The sequence below is a fragment of the Notolepis coatsorum genome (assembly GCF_963971535.1).
Source record: "Notolepis coatsorum genome assembly, chromosome: 5".
In the NCBI taxonomy this organism is placed as follows: domain Eukaryota; kingdom Metazoa; phylum Chordata; class Actinopteri; order Aulopiformes; family Paralepididae; genus Notolepis; species Notolepis coatsorum.
The window spans coordinates 8,035,547-8,048,220 of record NC_140169.1 but is presented as its reverse complement, the minus strand read 5'-3'; the positions used below and the strand labels follow the sequence as shown (position 1 = coordinate 8,048,220).

General features: G+C 45.5%; 1 protein-coding gene across 1 annotated transcript in view; it reads left to right on the top strand.

Annotated features, from left to right (window-relative positions):
* The window catches only part of LOC311229257 (kalirin-like), a gene marked incomplete at its 5' end in the record, with an annotated part of 611,135 nt that overhangs the window by 582,249 nt on the left and 16,212 nt on the right, over nt 1–12,674 (top strand).

Here is a 12,674-nt window from a genome sequence, read left to right as displayed (position 1 = left end):
CAGATATAGAGCAGAACTTTACCAGTTATCACAGATATAGAGCAGATATTTACCAGTTATCACAGATATAGAGCAGAACGTTACCAGATATCACAGATATAGAGCAGAACTTGATCAGTTATCACAGATATAGAGCAGAACTTTACCAGTTATCACAGATATAGAGCAGAACTTGATCAGTTATCACAGATATAGAGCAGAACTTGATCAGTTATCACAGATATAGAGCAGAACTTTACCAGGTATCACAGATATAGAGCAGAACTTGATCAGTTATCACAGATATAGAGCAGAACTTTACCAGTTATCACAGATATAGAGCAGAACTTTACCAGTTATCACAGATATAGAGCAGAATATAATTATGATATGATATAAGGTATACTGGTCCGTCCGCGAGGATAGTGAGGAGTCGGATAGCCATTAAATGCCATTTGAGAATATAGGCTATTAATGCAAAGCGACGGCCTATAGCCTATACATATTATTTAATGTTTTCAACAGCTAGATTAATGATCAAGTTAGTTTACTGTGCAGGGTTCGCAGGGCTGTGCGTGTGCCATGTGCTATTATATATGCGCAAGTTACTGTTGCATAATGTAGGCTATGGGCTGGCTGCTATTATATGTAATTCATATAGGCTACCTAATACCGACAACAAAATAGATTGTATCATATGCCTCTACAAATCATATTATACCCGGTAGCCAATCGAACTAATTCATATTCCAGCATGGTTATAATAATGACACACCAACGCCAAACAGTGGTTAACGAACGGTCTTTATTAGTATTTTGAGCTGTCCAGGCAGAATTGCAGCAATGGTCTTAGGGAGTCGTTGATATCTGACATCACCGTGTACAAGTCCGCCAGCCTTTTATTTATCCCATAACACGGGTTGTGTCTTCTTGTTTCGGCAGCGCCTCCGTGAACAATCTCGCTCGTGGAGTTTCTCATAGTTCGCTCGGGTCAGTCCATTATTTCACATCCCATGGGGGTGTTTCATTACCATATATGGATAATCGTGCACGAGCATTGAACAAACAAATTTAGAACAAAATGGTATTTATCAACAGGGAGGAGCGTAGGACCCGTGTAACTTGACCAGTTATCACAGATATAGAGCAGAACTTTACCAGTTATCACAGATATAGAGCAGAACTTTACCAGTTATCACAGATATAGAGCAGAACTTTACCAGTTATCACAGATATAGAGCAGAACTCGATCAGTTATCACAGATATAGAGCAGAACTTGATCAGTTATCACAGATATAGAGCAGAGCTTTACCAGTTATCACAGATATAGAGCAGAACTTTACCAGCTATCACAGATATAGAGCAGAACTTTAACAGTTATCACAGATATAGAGCAGAACTTTACCAGTTATCACAGATATAGAGCAGAGCTTTACCAGTTATCACAGATATAGAGAAGAACTTTGCCAGTTATCACAGATATAGAGCATAGCTTTACCAGTTATCACAGATATAGAGCAGAACTTTACCAGTTATCACAGATATAGAGCAGAACTTTACCAGTTATCACAGACATAGAGCAGAACTTTACCAGTTATCACAGATATAGAGCAGATCTTTACCAGTTATCACAGATATAGAGCAGATCTTTACCAGTTATCACAGATATAGAGCAGAGCTTTACCAGTTATCACAGATATAGAGCAGAATGTTACCAGTTATCACAGATATAGAGCAGAACTTTACCAGTTATCACATATATAGAGCAGAACTTTACCAGTTATCACAGATATAGAGCAGAGCTTTACCAGTTATCACAGATATAGAGCAGAACTTTACCAGTTATCACAGATACAGAGCAGAACTTTACCAGTTATCACAGATATAGAGCAGCACTTTACCAGTTATCACAGATATAGAGCAGAACTTGATCAGTTATCACAGATATAGAGCAGAACTTGATCAGTTATCACAGATATAGAGCAGAACGTTACCAGTTATCACAGATATAGAGCAGAACGTTACCAGTTATCACAGATATAGAGCAGAACTTGATCAGTTATCACAGATATAGAGAATAACTTTACCAGTTATCACAGATATAGAGCAGAACTTTACCAGTTATCACAGATATAGAGCAGAACTTTACCAGTTATCACAGATATAGAGCAGAGCTTTACCAGTTATCACAGATATAGGGGACTGAAGACAATAACTGACTACAAAGTCAGCGCCCCCTCAATGGGGAGCGACGACGCCTCTCGCGGACAAACTCAACTCCTTCTACGCTCGGTTCGGTGTAGACAGTGTCGCCGCTAGCCCTCTGGCTAGTGACGTCACTGGCGCACCGGCTGTTGTGGAGGGGGGGGGGGCAACCGCGGGGGGCGGGGGCGCTCTCTCGTTGTCGGAACACAGTGTGAGAAGAGCATTTATGCAGGTGAACACCAGGAAGGCTGCTGGCCCAGATGGTATAACAGGACGCATACTTAAGTCCTGTGCAAACCAGCTTGCCCCGGTGTTCACCGCCATATTTAATCAATCCCTGGCGGAGTCAGTGGTCCCTGCCTGCTTCAAGATGTCTACCATCATCCCTGTACCGAAGAAACCCTCCCCAACATGTCCAAATGACTACAGACCGGTGGCACTCACCTCTGTGGTCATGAAATGTTTCGAGAGGCTGGTCAAGGACCACATTTGTGCCTCCCTCCCCAGTGATATGGACCCTATGCAATTTGCATACAGGACAAACAGGTCCACTGACGACGCGGTCTCCCAGGTACTGCACAGCACTCTCTCCCACCTTGACCGTCAGAAGGGGGGCTATGTGAGACTGTTGTTCATTGACTACAGCTCAGCGTTCAACACCATAGTCCCCACCAGACTGGTGGACAAGCTGATCGAGCTAGGTCCGAGCTCCGCCCTGAGCGCCTGGGTACTGGACTTTCTGAGTGAAAGACCCCAGGCGGTCAGGGTGGGGGGTCAGACCTCCAACACCATCACCCTGAGCATCGGGTCCCCCCAGGGCTGTGTTCTAAGCCCCCTGCTGTACTCACTCTACACACACGATTGTGTGGCCAAGTTCAGCTCCAACTCCATAGTGAAGTTCGCAGACGACACAGTGGTGGTGGGGCTGATCTCGGACAACGACGAGAAGGCCTACCGGGAGGAGGTTGAGGTACTGGACCGTTGGTGCCAGGACAACAGCCTGCTCCTGAACATTGGTAAAACCAAGGAGCTGATCGTGGATTATAGGAGAGGACAGCAGGAGACACACACACCACTGATGATTAACGGGGCTACCGTGGACAGGGTGAGCAGCTTCAAGTACCTGGGGGTCCACATCTCAAGTTCAAGTTCAAGTTTCAAGTTTCTTTAATAGTTGTCATACAGAAGTACAGAATACTTTTGTACAAAATGCTTCTTACTGTTGCGCTCCAGAGACTGTGCATGACAAGATAAGTATGAAATAAAAACATAGTAAAAATTAGAAGTAAAAAAAGAGGTCACAGTGTTCAGTTTAGACATATGTACAATGTTCGTAGACGTAGTTACCATACAATATACAATACTGTGCAGTGTACTAATATACAATACTATATAGTGCAAGGCATAAATGGACGAGGTGCAGTTTAGGTACAATTCACAGTAGGTGTACGAGTTGTAGTGCAAATCCTTTATCAATAAATATAAAGTGTAAGTGTGTTTGTGTGATCTAAAGTGTGGAGAGTGGGTGCTGCAGTGAGTTGTTTGTTTGAGTGAGTGTGTGCGTGTGGGTGTGTGTGCTGTGTGCATTTGATGGTTGTTGCATAGTGATTATTGTTCGTTTAGCGATTATTGTTCGTTTAGCAGCCTGATGGCCTGGGGATAGAAGCTCCTTCTGAGTCTTTCTGTGCTCGCCATAAGACTCCGGTATCGCTTGCCTGACGGCAGCAGTTCAAAGAGGCAGTTGTTCGGGTGGCTCGAGTCCTTAATAATTCTCTTAGCCTTCCCCTTGCACCGCTTGTTGTAAATGTTCTGGAGGGTGGGAAGCCCCCCTCTAATTGTGCGTTCGGCTGAACGTGTCACTCTTTGTAGTCTGCTACGGTCTTGTGCAGTGCTATTCCCAAACCAGGAGGTGATGTTGCCGGTCAGGATGCTCTCTATTGTACATGAGTAGAAGTTCCTAAGGATCTTCTGACTGACTTGGAACTTCCTTAGGCGCCTGAGGAAGTAGAGGCGTTGTCGTGCCTTCTTCACAACACTGTCAATGTGTGTGGTCCATGTCAAGTCCTCGGATATGTGGGCTCCGAGGTACTTGAAACTGTTCACTCTCTCAACTGGTGCCCCGTCGATGCTGAGGGGGCTGTAGTCCTTGACCCCCGACCTCCTGAAGTCCACAATCATCTCTTTTGTTTTGCTGACGTTCAGGGAGAGGCAGTTCTCCTGACACCACTGTGACAGGTTCTCTACCTCTTCCAGGTAGGCCCTTTCGTCGTTGGCAGAGATCAGGCCCACCACTACTGTGTCATCAGCAAATTTGATGATGGTGTTGTTGTTCCGCTGTGCTACGCAGTCATGTGTGTACAGGGAGTAGAGGAGGGGGCTCAGAACACAGCCCTGGGGGGCCCCTATGTTGAGCGTGATGGATGAGGAGGCGCAGTTGCCGGCTCTTACCACCTGGGGTCTGCCCGTCAGGAAGTCCAGGACCCACTGGCACAGGTCATAGTTCAAGCCCAGGTCCCTGAGCTTGGCTATGAGTTTGGAGGGGACTATGGTATTGAATGCTGAGCTGTAGTCGATGAACAGCATTCTCACATAGTTCCCCTGCCTCTTGTCCAGATGTGATGCTGCTGTGTGCAGCACATGGGCTATGGCGTCCTCCGTGGACCTGTTGGGGCGATATGCAAATTGCAGAGGGTCCAGGTTGATGGGGAGGGAGGAACAGATGTAGCCCTTCACTAGCTTCTCAAAGCACTTCATGGCTATGGAGGTGAGGGCTACAGGGCGGTAGTCGTTGAGGCAAGCGGGCGTAGATTTTTTCGGTACAGGGATGATGGTGGACTTCTTCAGACAGGTGGGGATGACGGCCTGTTCCAAGGACAGGTTGAAGATGTCAGTGAATACCGGGGCCAGTTGGTCGGCACAGACTTTTAGGACGCGGCCGGGGATGCCGTCCGGTCCTGCTGCCTTCCTGATATCCACTTTTTTAAAGATCCGTCTCACCTCATGCTCTGTTACCCTGAACACTGAGTCTCCATCAGCAGACCCCCCCCCCCCCCATTGCCGTGGTTTGTAGGCTGGTGTTGTTATTCACAGCCTCAAACCTCGCATAGAAGGAGTTGAGATCATTTGCTAAGGAGATGTCACTGTTCAGTTTGAGGGGGGTTCCTTTGTAGTCTGTCATTGTTCTGAGGCCCTGCCACATGCCTCTAGAGTCAGCCTGTTCAAACTGAAGTTCTGACGTTGTATCTTGCCATCTTGTGTTCTTCCATGTCGCCTGTCACCAGCCCGGTGTTGTATGCTGATGTGCGCACTTTCAGAGCCTCACGGACGGATTTGTCTACCCAGGGCTTTTGATTTGGGTAGATATTAATTTTGGTGGTGGGGATTATTACTTCTACCTGAGTACAGACATAGTCAATCACCGTTTCGGTGTATTCGTTAATATTGGCTGTGTTATCACGGAATACACTCCATTCTGTGCTTCCCAGCACTGCTTGGAGTGACTCCACTGACGTCACGGCCCAACGCTTAACCTCTCGCGAGACCACCGGCGTTCGCTTGAGACTTTGTCTGTACTTTGGCAAAAGAAAGATGGCGGCGTGATCGCTTTTACCGAATGGACTAAGAGCCTGTGACTTGTACCCATTCTTAAATTGCGAGTATACATGGTCTAATATGTTCTCGCCTCTGGTGGGACAGGTCACATGCTGATAGAAATTCGGCAGCACCTTTTTAAGACGCGCGCTGTTGAAATCCCCCAAGACCAAAATGGCAGCGTCAACATTAGCTGCCTGGAGTTTGTTTACCTCGTCGTGAAGTTTTGAAAGTGCGACCCCAGTGTTCGCGTGTGGTGGAATGTACACTCCGATGAGGATGATGGACGTTAACTCTCTTGGGAGGAAGAAGGGTCGACATTTTATCGTGATAAACTCCAGGTCTGGGGAGCAGTGGTTAGACAGTTCCTTTGTGTTGCCTAAATCGCACCACTCCTTGTTTATCATGAAGGCAATGCCGCCTCCTCTCGTCTTTAATGACTCTTCTGCCGTCCGGTCTTTGCGGAGAACGAAGAAATGGTCTGCCGGTTCTATTGCGTGGTTCGGGACATCTGGACTCAGCCAAGTTTCTGTGAAACAGAGGACGTTACAATCCCGAATGTCCCTCTGGAATTGGATCCTTGCTCTGATGTCGTCCAATTTGTTTCCTATCGATTGCACATTGGCCAACAATATGCTGGGCAATGTGGTTCTGTGTCGTTTGGACCTCAGTCTGTTCCGGACCCCGGCTCTCTTTCCTCGTCTTCGCGGCGGTTTCTGGTCTCGGCCATGACCGGCATAACAAAGGATCTCGGCGGGCCATTTCTGCTGTTCAGCGATCCGATCCAGAGAGCAATCCAAACGGTAAGTTTTTCTTAATCCAATGTCAATGATTGACTGACGGTCATACACATATAATGCACCAACAGTTGGTGCAAATAAAACTCCTAATAAAAATTAACAAAATAAAGCACAGTCTCGTCGGAGCGATCAGAAAGGCAGCCATCAGAGCAGCGCCAGTTGTAGAGGATCTGACATGGTCAACACACATAGACACAGTAGTAAAGAAAGCGAAGCAGCGCCTCTACCACCTGAGACGGTTAAGGAAGTTCAGAGTATCGGGGAAGATACTCCAGTCCTTCTACTCAGGAGCTGTAGAGAGCATCTTGACAGGAAACATCACTGCCTGGTATGGAAACAGCACGGCACAGGACAAGAAGGCCCTACAGAGAGTGGTGCGCTCAGCCGAGCGTACCACGGGTATTGCGCTACCTACCCTGCAGGTTCTATACAACAAGAGGTGCAAATCCAGAGCCTGCAGAATAATGAAAGACCCCCACCACCCCAATAACAGCCTGTTCCAGCTGCTGAGGTCAGGCAGACGCCTGCGAACCCCAGCTACTAGGACGGAGAGGCTTAGGCTCAGCTTCTTCCCCCAGGCCATCAGAGCCTTGAACAATGAACATTGAGAGCCACAGAAACTGAACTATCCACACACAAGCACACACACGACACGCACGCTGAGCACGCTCACACACTAGCAGCCACTTTAACACTCATGCCGCACACACGCACACTTATGGCCAAGAGGAAAGGCCACTTTAAATTAGTATAACAACAGGAACAGTGTATTGCACTACTAAAGCTACCTAGCATGTCCTATATGCTCTGTAAATACTATGTACAGATACCGAGATGTCACACCATGTTACCTGTTTATTGCACTGTTGTTTTTTATTGGATTCTATTATATGTTGTACCACTGTATTTTTATTGGATTCTATTATATGTTGTACCACTGTATTGCACATCGTCGCGGGCAAGACCACCCGCATTTCATTGTATACTTGTATGCTGTGACAACTAAAACTCTTGACTTGACTATAGAGCAGAACTTGATCAGTTATCACAGATATAGAGCAGAACTTGATCAGTTATCACAGATATAGAGCAGAACGTTACCAGTTATCACAGATATAGAGCAGAACGTTACCAGTTATCACAGATATAGAGCAGAACTTGATCAGTTATCACAGATATAGAGAAGAACTTTACCAGTTATCACAGATATAGAGCAGAACTTTACCAGTTATCACAGATATAGAGCAACATTTTACCAGTTATCACAAATATAGAGCAGAACTTGACCAGTTATCACAGATATAGAGCAGAACTTTACCAGTTATCACAGATATAGAGCAGAACTTGATCAGTTATCACAGATATAGAGCAGAACTTGATCAGTTATCACAGCTATAGAGCATAACGTTACCAGTTATCACAGATATAGAGCAGAACGTGATCAGTTATCACAGATATAGAGCAGAACGCGATCAGTTATCACAGATATAGAGCAGAACTTTACCAGTTATCACAGATATAGAGCAGCACTTGATCAGTTATCACAGATATATAGCAGACCTTTACCAGTTATCACAGATATAGAGCAGAACTTTACCAGTTATCACAGATATAGAGCAGAACTTTACCAGTTATCACAGATATAGAGCAGAACTTTGTCAGTGTCATAGCTTTTGATTTGGACACTCCCGCCATCTGCCGTCCTCTTGCAACTAGTCTGTGGACATTACCTAGGCTTCCAAATATAAAGGCCCTCATTTATCAATGTTGCGTACGCACAGATATGTGCGTAACCCGTGCGTACGATAATTTCTAAGCAAAGTGTGTGACTTATCAATTTGAACGTGAACTTGACTTTGTGCGTATATCTACGCACAGCTCGGAGCATGCATACCTGGCGCCCGGTGGAATATGAATATTACAAAGCGGAAATAAGCTTCCGTGCATTAGTTATTATTTTGCGCACAGACCGCAGAAACACGGGAACGTTTTGATTATATTTAAAAGGTTTTGCCATTGTTAAACGAAACAAGTGGAATTTCGAAGCTGTAAGCAGAATACAAGTCATATGAACACCCACGATATAGTCTTCTTCCCCCTTCCTACTGTATAAGAAAGAATTAAAAACGCATTGCAACGAGAACAGAGGTTATTTTAGTGTATGTGTATTACAAAACCCTTGCAATAAATGTGTCTTAAATGAATGAAAAGCATACATGCTCTGGATACAGAGCATATATCGTGTGGGTGATATGACTTGTATTCTGCTTACAGAATCTCACTTATTTAGTTTTACAATGTCAAAGCCTTTTAAATATAAATCAAAACGTTCCCATATTTCTGCAATCTATGCGCAAAATAATAACGAGTTGAGTTCTAACAAAGAACGTAATACATGCTGGGTAGGCTGATAGAGTAAACTATGATATGAATATGAATATGATATGATATAAGGTATACTGGTCCGTCCGCGAGGATAGTGAGGAGTCGGATAGCCATTAAATGCCATTTGAGAATATAGGCTATTAATGCAAAGCGACGGCCTATAGCCTATACATATTATTTAATGTTTTCAACAGCTAGATTAATGATCAAGTTAGTTTACTGTGCAGGGTTCGCAGGGCTGTGCGTGTGCCATGTGCTATTATATATGCGCAAGTTACTGTTGCATAATGTAGGCTATGGGCTGGCTGCTATTATATGTAATTCATATAGGCTACCTAATACCGACAACAAAATAGATTGTATCATATGCCTCTACAAATCATATTATACCCGGTAGCCAATCGAACTAATTCATATTCCAGCATGGTTATAATAATGACACACCAACGCCAAACAGTGGTTAACGAACGGTCTTTATTAGTATTTTGAGCTGTCCAGGCAGAATTGCAGCAATGGTCTTAGGGAGTCGTTGATATCTGACATCACCGTGTACAAGTCCGCCAGCCTTTTATTTATCCCATAACACAGGTTGTGTCTTCTTGTTTCGGCAGCGCCTCCGTGAACAATCTCGCTCGTGGAGTTTCTCATAGTTCGCTCGGGTCAGTCCATTATTTCACATCCCATGGGGGTGTTTCATTACAATATATGGATAATCGTGCACGAGCATTGAACAAACAAATTTAGAACAAAATGGTATTTATCAACAGGGAGGAGCGTAGGACCCGTGTACGCACGGTTGATAAATCCGGATATTTCTGTGCATACACACATTCTAAATTATGTGCTTAAGTACGAAAATAGAACACTTTCTAAGAATTGTTGATAAATGAGCAATTTACATTTGTACCCAAGCTGTGTAACAGCATCCTGGAGCAGTTGATACTTTAAAACCATGGTAAGAAATGCCTCTTTCAGACTGTTGAGTCTAGTTGGAAGGACCTGTAATCTGGCTATTACTGTAAAAGATTACTACATCCTCATCCACTGCAAAATTCTCAAGTATAGAATGAGAAACAGTATGATCTGCAGCAGGAAGGCAAGCTAGCTGTCCTTGTAGTTTAAAAAACCCACACACACACACAGACACACCCACACACATTTTAATACTTTATTTGGTTCCACAAATTATATTACATAAACAGGGAATCAAATGTATCGGGGCCAAGCAGCACTGAACACTTAAGGGTACACATAGCACCTCCTTCTCCACGTGGCTAAGCTGCCAATAATAGCTGAGACAGAGCAATATTTGGCCATTTTGTTTGGATTTTCTTTTAGACATTGCAGCAATTCTCAGACCGGTCATGGTGCATTTGTGTACATGGCCAAGACTTCCGAACACAAGTACACTATATCTCCACCTATACCCAAGGTCAGTCATCACACTGAGCAGTGGTTGGCATTTGATATACTTGTCCCGGAAGGCCTGGTCCATGTACAGATCAAAGGTACAGCCTACTTCTATGATCAGCACCTCTCCGTGGCTGGTGTCAACAAAAACAACGTCCGGTGTATTTGGTATGTTAGTGTAGCAGGGTGGATTATCCCTGCTTCGTGGGAACTGTGGTGTGCGGTCAATAGGTAGCGAGACGCAGTAGCACTCTGGCTAGCTGCACCTCCGTCTTTGGGGTCCGGAGCGTCAACTGGAGGCTGGCAGTGGGGATGTATGAGGCCCAGGGTTTACAAACCTGGTCCGGTACTCTGGTCTTCCTCCCTCTCTCTGGAGCAGTCAGCAGTACTCCCCAACACACCCTCACCCTCCACAGTTGCCCCTTTTGCCCTCCCACACCTAATGACCGGATGGTAGAGAAATAACTTGGTTCCCCCCGCAAGCAGTACCCTCCCTTAGTGACACCAGAACCCTTACAATGGAAATGGAAAAGGTAGAATAGGAAGGGGTTAAGGTTACATATATTACCCGTATTAAAGGGTTAGGGTTAGGGTTAGAAATAATGAAAGACACACACACAGTGCTCCCGTTCTGGATGACTGTATTGTAACTCAGCCTAGTTACAACAATGCTACGTCTGGTGATTACTGCACCATGGATATCCATACAATAATTACTGGCATGAATCAATGGCATGAGTCAATTATAATATTACACCCAGGCACCAAGTGCTCTCAGGTACCCAGACTAAACGCTGCCCACGTCTGGGCGGAACACAGTATTTACCTTCTCTAAGGAATTACACTCTTACTGTCCCCGGTTGAGAATATGGGGAAGGAAGGGGGGAGCATAGGGAAGAGAATAAAGGGATTCACAGAACGGGAATTATTTAGGAAATACACGCCTTATCACGCTCAAAGAAAAGGAATAAAATAAAAGAGTGAGCCCACAAAATACCTATAAGTCCTATCTTAATGCCGGCATATATTGTTCGGGGTACCGCTAAGAACTGGTCATAGCAACGTTACTTTCGCCCGCGGGCTGCACCACACTGTGTACTGTATATGGAATCGGGAGCATCTATGCTCATTTGTACTCATCCGAAATGGCCGCCTCGCCACTCCACTGTTGTCCGGGAGGCAAGATGGCGTCGAACGCTTTCGCGAGGGTGTCAGCAGGCGGAGCTAGGCAGAGAGGCAGCGCCGGCTGAGAGCATGTACTGAGTGATGGCGACCCCTGTAGGATGGGCGGAACTCCCGTTGGCCGCAGGCAGCCTGGTGCAGATCTGAGTGAAGTCCTCCGGGGCAGGCTGAACGCAGGCAGCCGGTCGCAGGTCTGGTCGAAGTCAGCCGGCGCAGACTGGTTGTTGGCCCACGTTCGTCTTGGGGCGCACGCTCTATACCGCACACTGTAGCTACTATAACTCGGTACTTAAAGACTGGAATAATTGTTTAACCGCACGTTACCTATACCGCACACTGTAACTGCTATAACCCGATTACTAGTGCCTGTCTATGCACTCATTGTTCATATAATACCGCTGGTACTGCTAGGATATCGTGTCCACTAGCCAGTACTCGTTATCACCCGTTATCCTCTTACGGGGCCCCCTGGCATAACGTTAACAACAGGGCTATCCGGAGCCCCGTTAGCTGCGACTACTGATTAAGTTCACTGCCGAAGAGAGCGACTTCCGCTGGACTCCTCCCTTTATTATCTCCCAACTCTCTCCGCGGCTCTCTGCCTGCTACTGCCCCCTGCAGGTCCCGCCTGCCAGTCACAAGGGGAGACGCATTGTAGAATATGAATCAGTATTGTCATTTATAATCCGTATTCCAATGCTCTTCAGAAGGGGACGTTTGTGTCATTGTTCGTGTGAATCAATGACACTAGTTAGAATGTCTTTGTGTACCAAAAAGGGATATAAACACAGTCAGCAGTTCTGAATAATATACCATATTTTCCAGACTGCTACATTAGCAAAAACATCGTTGGTAAGGCCAAACCACTCTGGTTTCACTCTGGCATGTTTGTACATTGCTGCACTAGATGGTGATATGTTCCGTACCACATCAGACACAATGTCCACAATACGGTCATGACGAGCGATGTACAGGTGTTTGGATGCATTACATCCGTTTGTTATGTGTGCAATGGATTCTACGTGTTGTGAATCCTGATGGTTTAAACAGAATGGACTGTGAGTTTGAGGATACCAAGTGGACAGATTGTATTGAGTGGGTAATACCTGCAGGAAGGCAAG